The sequence below is a fragment of the Gossypium hirsutum genome, chromosome A12, assembly GCF_007990345.1.
Source record: "Gossypium hirsutum isolate 1008001.06 chromosome A12, Gossypium_hirsutum_v2.1, whole genome shotgun sequence".
NCBI classification, from domain to species: Eukaryota; Viridiplantae; Streptophyta; class Magnoliopsida; order Malvales; family Malvaceae; genus Gossypium; species Gossypium hirsutum.
Genome location: NC_053435.1, coordinates 31,238,231 through 31,248,644, shown reverse-complemented (window position 1 = coordinate 31,248,644; position 10,414 = coordinate 31,238,231).

Sequence of the window (10,414 nt, the reverse complement as noted above, 5' to 3'; positions counted from 1 at the left end):
TCCACCCGAACCCATCTCAAGGCCCAATACTTCCAGGCCCAAAAATCGGGGCATTACAATGACACACCCGTGTGTCAAGGCCATGTGATTTTTAAGAGGTTACTGCCAAACAAACACGGCCACAAAGCACGCCCGTGGCCTTTGACTGTGTGGTACAAAGCAGGCTTGGTTTAAGCCAATTTTGCCACCCCTTTTTGGGTTCAATCCTACAAGCAATAATATACAACAATCATACCAAAATTTTCAACCAATTCTATGTTCAAAATGGCCAAATCGCATTAGAACATAGCACATTACAAACATACACCAAAATTATGCACAAACTTATCATTAGCTAGCCAACTCTCATGGCATAACATATATATACAAATCAAAACTTAATTACATAGACATTCTAGCCTATACATGCCATACTTTAAAATTTACACTTTCAAGAGTACCAAAATGAAGTCATAGTGTGGTGACGATCCTCGACTATCCCCAAGCCTTCAGTAGCTACGATATCTGAAAAACAGACAGAAATCACACAGAGTAAACTACAAATAGCTTAGGAAGCCAAATACAATTATTTTAACTATTAAGGCATATAAAATGGAAGTCAATAACAAGAATTCATAGCCAATTCATAGCAACAGAGCCTTCTGTATTAAAAAATTTAGTACGATACAAACATACCTGTAAAGATTATACATTTCATATATACATTCTCATATATCGTACTCTATCATCAGACAGTTCAGAAGTGATTCAAATACTCATAATGGAGTACAACGCCGACGTCCCAGACGTGGTCTTACATGTAATTTAGTATCGATGCCTCTGTCCCTGACAGGGTCTTACACGAAATCAAATACAATGCCGATGTCCCAGACATGGTCTTACATGTAAATCTCAAATCGAGGCCTATGTTCCAGACACGGTCTTACACGATATCTCCGATCGATGTCAATGTTTCTTTAGAAACATACAGAGTTTTTCAAATACTGGCATATTATCAGAATTTACTCAAAACTCATTGATCAAACTCTCACGGCCATCCAATACAAAATATAACTAGTATATGCAACATTCAATCAATTTAACACGTAATCGTATTTTGACTTACCTCATACCGATTTCAAATGGACACGAGTTGACTATTCAACTACTTTGGACTTCCCTCGATCTAAGTCCGATTTTCTTTGTTCTTGATTTAATACAACGCAAATTCCCCCATTAAATTATTCATTTCATTCAATTTAATCCATATATACACATTTAAGGCACTTTGCATTTTAGCCCTTACATTTTCACACTTTGACAATTTAGTCCATTTTTCACAAAATCACAAATATGCAAAATTCACCAAGACTTTAGCTTAGCCGAATATACATGGCTTCCATACAAGTCCAAATAACACATTTAATTCACAATTTAGTCCCTCAAAACTCATTTTTACAATTTAGCCCAAATAGCTCATTTCATCAAAAATTCAAGAACAAAACACGATAATCTCACATATATCTTTCATAAGCGGTATAAGAATACTACAAAGCTCATATAATCATCAATGGCACATTTTATAATCTTCAAAAAAATAGAAATTTAGACATGGGTTTTGAAGAACACAAAGCAACAATCACCGAAACTTAGAAATTATCAAAAACTGAGCAAAATAAGCTCACCTATTAAGACATGCACTAGCCAAACATCAAAATGCTTCAATGGCTTCTTCTTTCTCTAATTTTCGGCTGAACAAGGTGAAAATGCATGGCCATTTTATGTTTATTTTATTTTATTACACATTATAAGCCATATACCAACTTTACCCTTATTATTTACAAGTAAAAATTCACCTACTAATGTCCATATTTGTCCACCATTAAAACAAATGGTATATTTAACATGCAAGGACCTTTATTTTAAAAGCCAAGCCAAATAGGTGCTTTAACACCTAGCACACAACTTTTGCACTTTAAACAATTAAATCCTTTTTCATAATTAAGCACAGAAACGGACAAATTAAATCACAGAATCTTTGTAGATATAAATTCACATATCACAGACACAAAAAATAATATTAAAATATTTTTCAGACTCAGATTTGTGGTCCTGAAACCACTGTTCCGATTAGGGTCAAAACTGGACTGTTACAATTCTCCCCCTTAGGGATTTTCGTCCCCGAAAATCTTACCATTAAACAGATTCAGATATTGTTGTCTCATAGTATCTTCAGATTCCCACGTGGCCTTTTCCATACTGTGATGATGCCACATCACCTTAACTAATGAAATTTTCTTATTTTGCAACTCTTTAACCTCGCGAGTTAAAATACAAATCGGTTTTTCTTCATAAGTCATATCAGGCTGAATTTTAATCTCAGACGGTGAAATTACATGCGAAGGATCAGATGTATATCGTCGTATCATCGATATGTGAAATACATTATGAATCTTTTCTAACTCAAATGGTTGCCTCAATCTATAAGCAACCGGCCCAACTCACTCGATGATTTCATACGGTCCGATGAACCTCGGACTCAACTTGCCCTTTTTACCAAATCGAAACAGTTTCTTCCATGGAGATACTTTCAGAAACACTTTATCACCAATCTCAAATTCGATATCTTTTCTTTTTAAATCTGCATATGATTTCTGACGATCAAAGGCAGCTTTTAGACTATCTCAGATTACTTTCACTTTCTATTTTGTTTCTTTTATCAGATCAATACTGTAAATTTTATTTTCACTGAGCTCAGAGTAGTATAATGGAGTTCTATGCTTTCTACCGTATAAGGCTTCATACAATGCCATTTTAAGGCTCGATTGAAAATTGTTATTATAAGCGAATTCAATTAAAGGTAAGTATTGTTCCCCCTTACCTTCAAACTCAAGAATGCAACATCTCAACATATCCTCGAGTATCTGAATAGGCCGTGTAGAATGACCATCTATTTACGGATGAAAAGCAGTGCTAAAATGCAATTTAGTACCCAGACCATCTTGCAATTTCTTCCAGAATCGCGATGTGAATCTTAGGTCTCTATCTGACACAATCGACAATGGTACACCATGCAATCTCACAATATCATAAATATAAAGCTCAGCCAACTTATCAAGTGAGAAATCAAATCACACTGGAATAAAATGGGCTGACTTCCTCAATCTGTCAACTACAACCCAAATCGAATCTTTCTTTCGCGTAGACAGGGGCAAACCCGAAACAAAATCCATGGTCACTCGACCCCATTTCCACTCTGGAATCATAATCAGTTGTAGTAACCCAGATGGTACCTGATGTTCAGCTTTAACTTGCTGACAGATTAAACACTTTTAAACAAAATTAGAGATATCTCTTTTCATTCTAGACCACCAATAATGCTACTTCAGATCATTATACATTTTCGTACTACCTGGATGTACAGATAAACAACTATTGTGAGCTTCACTCAAAATCATTTGAATTAATTCTAGATTTCTCGGAACAAAAATTCTATTTCTGAATCTCAAACAATCATCTGTATCAACTCTGAATTCTGAACCAGTCTCTACATCGCACTGAGTTCGTTTAGCCAAGATCTCATTATCAATCTTCTGAACTTTGAAAATCTGCTGTAAAAACAAGGGTCTTGATTTTAATTCAGCTAAAACTGAACTATCATTAGACAGAACTAAATGAGCATTCATTGCACACAAAGCAAATAATGATTTCCGACTTAAGGCATTAGCAACAACATTTGCTTCTCCCAGATGATAATCAATCACAATTTCGTAATCTTTTAACAGTTCTAACCATCTTCTCTGTCACAGATTCAAGTCTTTTTGCGTCATTAAGTACTTCATACTTTTATGATCAGAAAACACGTGACATTTCTCACCAAACAGATGTGACGCCAAATCTTCAAAGCAAACACAATAGCAGCTAACTCGAGGTCGTGGGTCGGATAATTCTTTTCATGCGACTTCAGTTGTCTCGAGGCATATGCTATAACTTTTCCTTCTTGCATTAATGTTCATCGAAGCATCAGTATAAATAATGAATTCTTTACCTGATTCAGGTTGCACAAGTACGGGAGCTTCTGTTAACAGAGTTTTTAACCGATCAAAACTTTTCTAACACTTTTCAGACCATTCAAATTTTACATCTTTTTGAAATAACTTTGTCAACAGAGTTGCTATCACAGAGAAATCTTTTACAAATCGTATGTAGTAACCAGTAAGTCGAAAAAAACTACAGACTTCAGAAACATTCCTTGGAGGTTTCCAATCAGAATAGTTGAAATTTTGCTCGGATCAACTCGGATTCCGGAGGCTAATACAATATGGCCAAGAAAGCCAACTTCTCGCAACCAAAATTCACATTTACTGAATTTCGCATACAGTTGTTTATCTCGTAGAGTTTGTAGCACTATTCTTAAATGCTTGGCATGTTTAGATTCATCACATGAATAAATCAATATGTCATCAATGAATACTACAACAAATTGATCTAAATACGGTCTGAATATTCTATTCATCAAATCCATAAAGATAGATGGTGCATTTGTTAATCCAAAAGGCATAACTAAAAATTCATAATGCCTGTACCTCTTTCTAACAGCAGTTTTCAGAATATCAGAATCCTTTACTCGCAACTGGTAGTAACTCGATCTCAGATCTATCTTAGAAAACACAGTAACACCTTTCAACTGATCGAATAAATCATCAATTTTAGGCAAAGGGTATTTGTTCCTTACAGTCAGTTTATTAAGTTGACGGTAATCAATACACATTCTCATTGTGCCATCTTTCTTTTTCACAAATAGAACAAGAGCACCCCATGGTGAAAAGCTCGGTCTAGCACATCTTCAATCGATCAATTCTTGCAACTGAGATTTTAATTCCTTCAACTCAGTCGGAGCCATTCTATATGGAGCTATTGAAATCGGAGTACTACCAGGTACTAATTCAATGCCAAACTCAACTTCTCGAATTAGAGGCAAACCAGGTAGTTCTTCAGGAAACACATCAGAGAATTCACAGACAACAGGCACTGATTCAACTTTATTATTATTCAGTTTTGAATCTAACACATAAGCTAAGTAGGCTTCACAACCTTTCTTTACATATTTTCGTGCTTTCATTGCAGATATCACAGCTGGTAGTCGATTCAGATCACTAGACTCAATTCGAATTATCTCATCATTCTTACACCTTAAATCAATGACTTTTCATTTGCAATTCACATTAGCATCGTGCAAAGTCAACCAATCCATTCCCAGAATTATATCAAATTCATCGTAAGGCAAAAGCATCAGATCAGTAGGAAAACAGATATCCTGAATTAATAACAGGTAATTCTTATAGACTTTATCAACCAAAACACTTTTGCCTAAGGGGTTCGATACTCTAATTACGAATTCTGTAGACTCTACAGGCAAAGTCTTACTGTGTACTAAATTCATACAAATATAATAATGCGTTGATCCAGGGTCTATCAATGCAATCACAGAAGTATCATAAATAGTACGAGTACCAGTAATCACGTCTGGTGACGAAGCTTCCTCACGAGCTCGGATAGCATAGGCTCTGGTAGGTGCTCTGGCCTCAGATCTAACAGCAGTATCCCCAGTAGCTCTTTGACCACCACTTGCATTTCTCGAATTTCTGAAAGGTCTACCTCTAGCTGAGGTGTTACTCGGTCTCGAATTCTGTACATTCTCTTGCTCAGCAGGTTCAGAACAATCTCTTACAAAATGATCCAGAGATCCACATCAAAAATAGGCTCGGTCATTCAATTTACAATTTCCCAGATGTCTTTTACCACAGTGTTTACATTTAGGTTTCTCAGATCAGACATTTCCAGCACTTGCAACAGAAGTAACAGGAGCTCTGGAATTTGAGTGCAATCTAGCTCGATCTCGGTTCGAATATCTTACATCAGTCTTTGAACAATTTTGATCATCTCGAAATTTCTTTGACTCAGATTGAAATGCTCTACCCAAAGATCTCTTTCTAACATCTCTAACTTCAAAATCAGCTTTTCTTTTTTCTTTACTTAATTCTTCGGCTTTACAAGCTCGCTCAACGAGTACTACCATTTCTTTAATCTCTAAAATCCCCACTAACAGACGAATATCTTTGTTTAGTCCATCTTCAAACCTTTTGCACATTATTACTTCATTCGATACACATTCCCGAGCATACTTGTTCAATCTCAAAAATTCACGTTTGTATTCAGTAACAGACATACGACCTTGTTTCAGCTCGAGAAACTCTTTACGTTTCTGATCAATGAATCTCTGAATAATGTATTTCTTCCAAAATTCAGCTTGGAAGAAATCCCAAGTAACCCGTTCACTCAGAACCACAGACATTAAAGTTTTCCACCAATGGTTAGCTGTATCTCTCAGGAGGGAAACAACACATTGTACACACTCCTCAGGATTCAGAGACATTTCATCACACTCGTATTGTATTCTCTAACCAGAATTCGACTCTTTCAGCATCATCGTTCGTTGTAGCTCGGAACCCTTTAGCCCCATACTTTCTAATCTTATCAACTGGTGGTCTACTTAACTAAACTAGATTCATAGAGGGCATAATGGGGGTTTAAGGAGAATTAACCAGGGGTGGAGGTTGTTGTACAGCCATATTGGTTCTAATATACTGAGTGAACCAATCGTTCATCATCTGATAGAAGGCTTGCTTAGCCTTGCTATCACGGCTACTCATAGCCGGTTGTGAATCATCTTGCACTGTCCCTTATGAGGGGGTAGGCGCATTACTTTCAACATCGTCAGCTACGGCTCCATTGGGATCCATTGCTATATAAAAGCACATTTCAATGCTAGGATACATCACACTATCACAGTTTTAGATATATAGCATGTATAGCTAGACTCACATACACTATGGTAGTCCTAGAACTGACTAAACCATAGTTCTGATACTAACAAAATGTAGCACCCCTATCCCATAACCATCGCCGGAATAGGTAAGGGCATTACCAGATGAACAGAACATTACAGAACAATACAAAAAAACAGATATTAAATATCATTAATACAAAGGCATTCATTAACAATTCATTCATTAAGATGGTCTACGAGGCCTAAAACATACATTTAAAAAATGTCAGAACTAAACCGAATATGTTTAGAATTTTTAGAACTTAATCAAAAAAAATTTCCAATTCTATTAAGGTCACACGCCTATGCAACCAGGCCATGTGCCTTACACAGGCATCAAACACACCCAAGTGAACCAGCCGTGCCAAAACAGAGCAGGCATACTGACTTTCACCCATGGCCAATAGACATGTAACGCCCCAATTTTTGGGATTTTCGGGATTTCTGTAATTTTCAATAAATTTTAGAAATACAGTGTTTCGACTGTCTAGTGTGGGTTTGAGTATGTTGGTGGGCCTTTAAAAGGCCCAAGAGTAAATTTAATTCGAGGCAATTCCTGAATTTTAATTTTGGAGAGAGAGGGTTCTGGCGATATGGGCTTTTAAAATTGAGGTGGTAAAATAGGACACAAAAAGATCTGTGGTAAAGTGGCATGTGGCGCCACCTAGGTGTTTGGGGAGTGACGTGTGGATGTTTAGGGGGAGCCAGAGTTCAAGTCACAAGGTAAGCTTGTCGTTACTTTTATTTTTTTTTGTTATGTGCATGTGCTGGGCATGTGATAGAGCTTAAGGGGAAATTCGGCTAGGGCTTTAGGAAGGTTGGGCTGTGGGTCTAAATGGCCATTAGGGAAAGCTTTATTTTCTTTTTGTTTTTCCAAATTAGGGTTACCCACCTAGAGCCTTCACTTTCATTCTATTCTCTTCTCAGTTTCGCAAAAAGCCGAAAAACGCAAAGTTAGATCTCCTGAGTGCCGAATTCTTCCTTCTCTTCTCCTCTCTTCTTCTATTTTCTTTTTCTCCTTCTTTTCTTCTCTGGCCAAAACATTCCTACCATTCTACTCATCTCCTCTTTCATTCCCATTCTTTTCTAAACCTCTATAGCCGATTGCCATAAAAGCCAAAATCCCAAAAGTTGTTTCTTGTGTCAATTTCTTCTAGTCAAAATCCTCCTATTTTCTTCATCTCTTTTGGTAGATTTTCACATCCTTTAAACGTTAACCCTGTCTGCAAAACCACCATACCAAATCATCTTCCTCTTCAGAGTTCCAAAAGCCAAAAACACCATAGTTTTTAGGGATATATAGCCGAATTTTTAGATCTCTAAGATTCGATTTCTGCTAGTGTTTAAGGGCTGGATCTGTATCAAATTTGAGTAGAAACTAAAGTGGAATAGTTTTGGTTGAAAGAATCTGAGGTAGGTACTCAAATCGATTGGAGCTTAAGGCTCTAAGGGTTGTAACAATTGATTTGTTTGGTGTTAGTGTGATCCAGAGGCTACTGATCAAAAGCTTGGACAAGTGGAACGACTGGATCTAGATCTAGTCTCTAGTTTTGGCAAAGGTAGGATCTCAAGGGCCATAGGTATTGATGGCCAATTATGGTAAGTAAGTTTATGATGGTTGCCATTGTATTTTGGATCTGAAATGTCTAGTGACGATTATAGGATATCGTGGGAGATTTCAGTAGCAGTTGTCGCAAATCAGGTGTGTAAATGACACCCACTTAGAGACTAGATCGGCAAAAGCCGAAATGCAGAAAAGCCGGCATTTTGTGAACTTACGAGCGTGCGAGCGCTTGTGAGATGGTTTGGTTGTTAATATTGGTAATCACAAGCGGTATAATTGTAGAGTGCGCAATTTTGTGCACTTCGGTATATTTGGGCTTAATGGGCCGAAATCGGGTTAATGGGCCAACGGGCCCAATTCGGTAAAAACGCTCGGTAAGTGTTTCTGTTAATGTGTTAATGGCTGTAATATGAATGTAAACCCTGAAATGGTTAAATTCACTAAAATACCCCTAAGTATGAAAATTATCGTTATACCCTTAGGTGCAAAATTACCATTATACCCCAAGGGTTAATTTTGACTAGGATGCATGATATTCTATTCTGTTTGTTGTATGCCATGACATGTATATCTGCTGCATGGGATGGGGTACATTGATGGAGGAAACGTTCTGGTGGCTGTGCCACAAATATCTAATCTGGTGGCTCTGCCACAAATATCTGTTTCTGGTGGCTCTGCCACAATATCTGTATCTAGTGACTCTGTCACAATATCTGTTCTGGCAGTCATGCTGAAAATTCTATAACGTGTGGCGGATGGGTGGGTCGAGTAGTCTCCCCACATGGTGTAAGGTTGGTACGGAGATGTATACGGATGGATATGGGTTGGGTTTTCTGCATACATGATATATATGTTCTGTTTCTGTTATGGGCCTATGGGCTTCATTCTTAATTTTGTATAATGCTAAAGCCCAACTTAATCAGTTTCTGTGGTTTGAACTGATCTGGACTATGGTTGGGTTATTTTACACACTGAGTTTTCCAAACTCACCCCTTAATTTTATCCATGCAGGTAACCTCCAACCATAGTGGACTTGGAGCCGAGAGGGATTCAGAGTGGCCACATGTTTTGCAAGCTCAATTTTCTTCTTATGACTGGATTAGTTTCATTTACTTTAATTACTTTGGGTTTTAAGTTGTAATAAGGCCGCTTTAATTATTTTTAATTGCTTTAGTATGATTATTAGCTTAGGCATGATATGGATTTAAATGTTTGAAATTGAATAGCTCTAGGGCGCGTTTTTAAAAGAGATTACCTGATTTCAAAATATCGTGAAACAAGACAAAGCTTCCGAAATGAAATCGTTTTCAAAAAATTAATAAGTGTTTTCAAAGGCTTAAAATGAAATGGTTTTTCCTGAACAATCATTCAGTTAAAGTGTGGCAATGGTTGTGTGCACGTCTAGGAGTGGATCCATGGAGAGCTTGGTACTTAAGCAATCTAATAGACTCACCTCCTCTTTTTCTCGCATCCTACCTGGTGCACAGCTTCCATTCACTTTAATCTATAATGAAAATACCCTTAAATCACTAAGAAAGATTTTAGATAAGACATGACCTACACAGTAACGCTTCAATGGGACACACCAGATTCGGTCGTAACGTCTGGGCCGGGTTTGGGGTGTTACAAGACACGCCCGTGTGTTATGGTCGTGTGATACTTGGCTAGCTACTGACTTATGCCCACGGCCATATGACACACCCATGTGTCAAAGCCGTGTGATTTTTAAGAGGTTACTGCCAAACAAACACGGCCACAAAGTACGCCCGTGGCCTTTGACCGTGTGCTATAAAGCAGGTTTGGTATAAAGCCAATTTTGCCACCCCTTTTTGGGTTCAATCCTACAAGCAATAATATACAACAATCATACCAAAATTTTCAACCAATTCTATGTTCAAAATGGCCAAATCGCATTAGAACATAGCACATTACAAACATACACCAAAATTATGCACAAACTTATCATTAGCTAGCCAACTCTC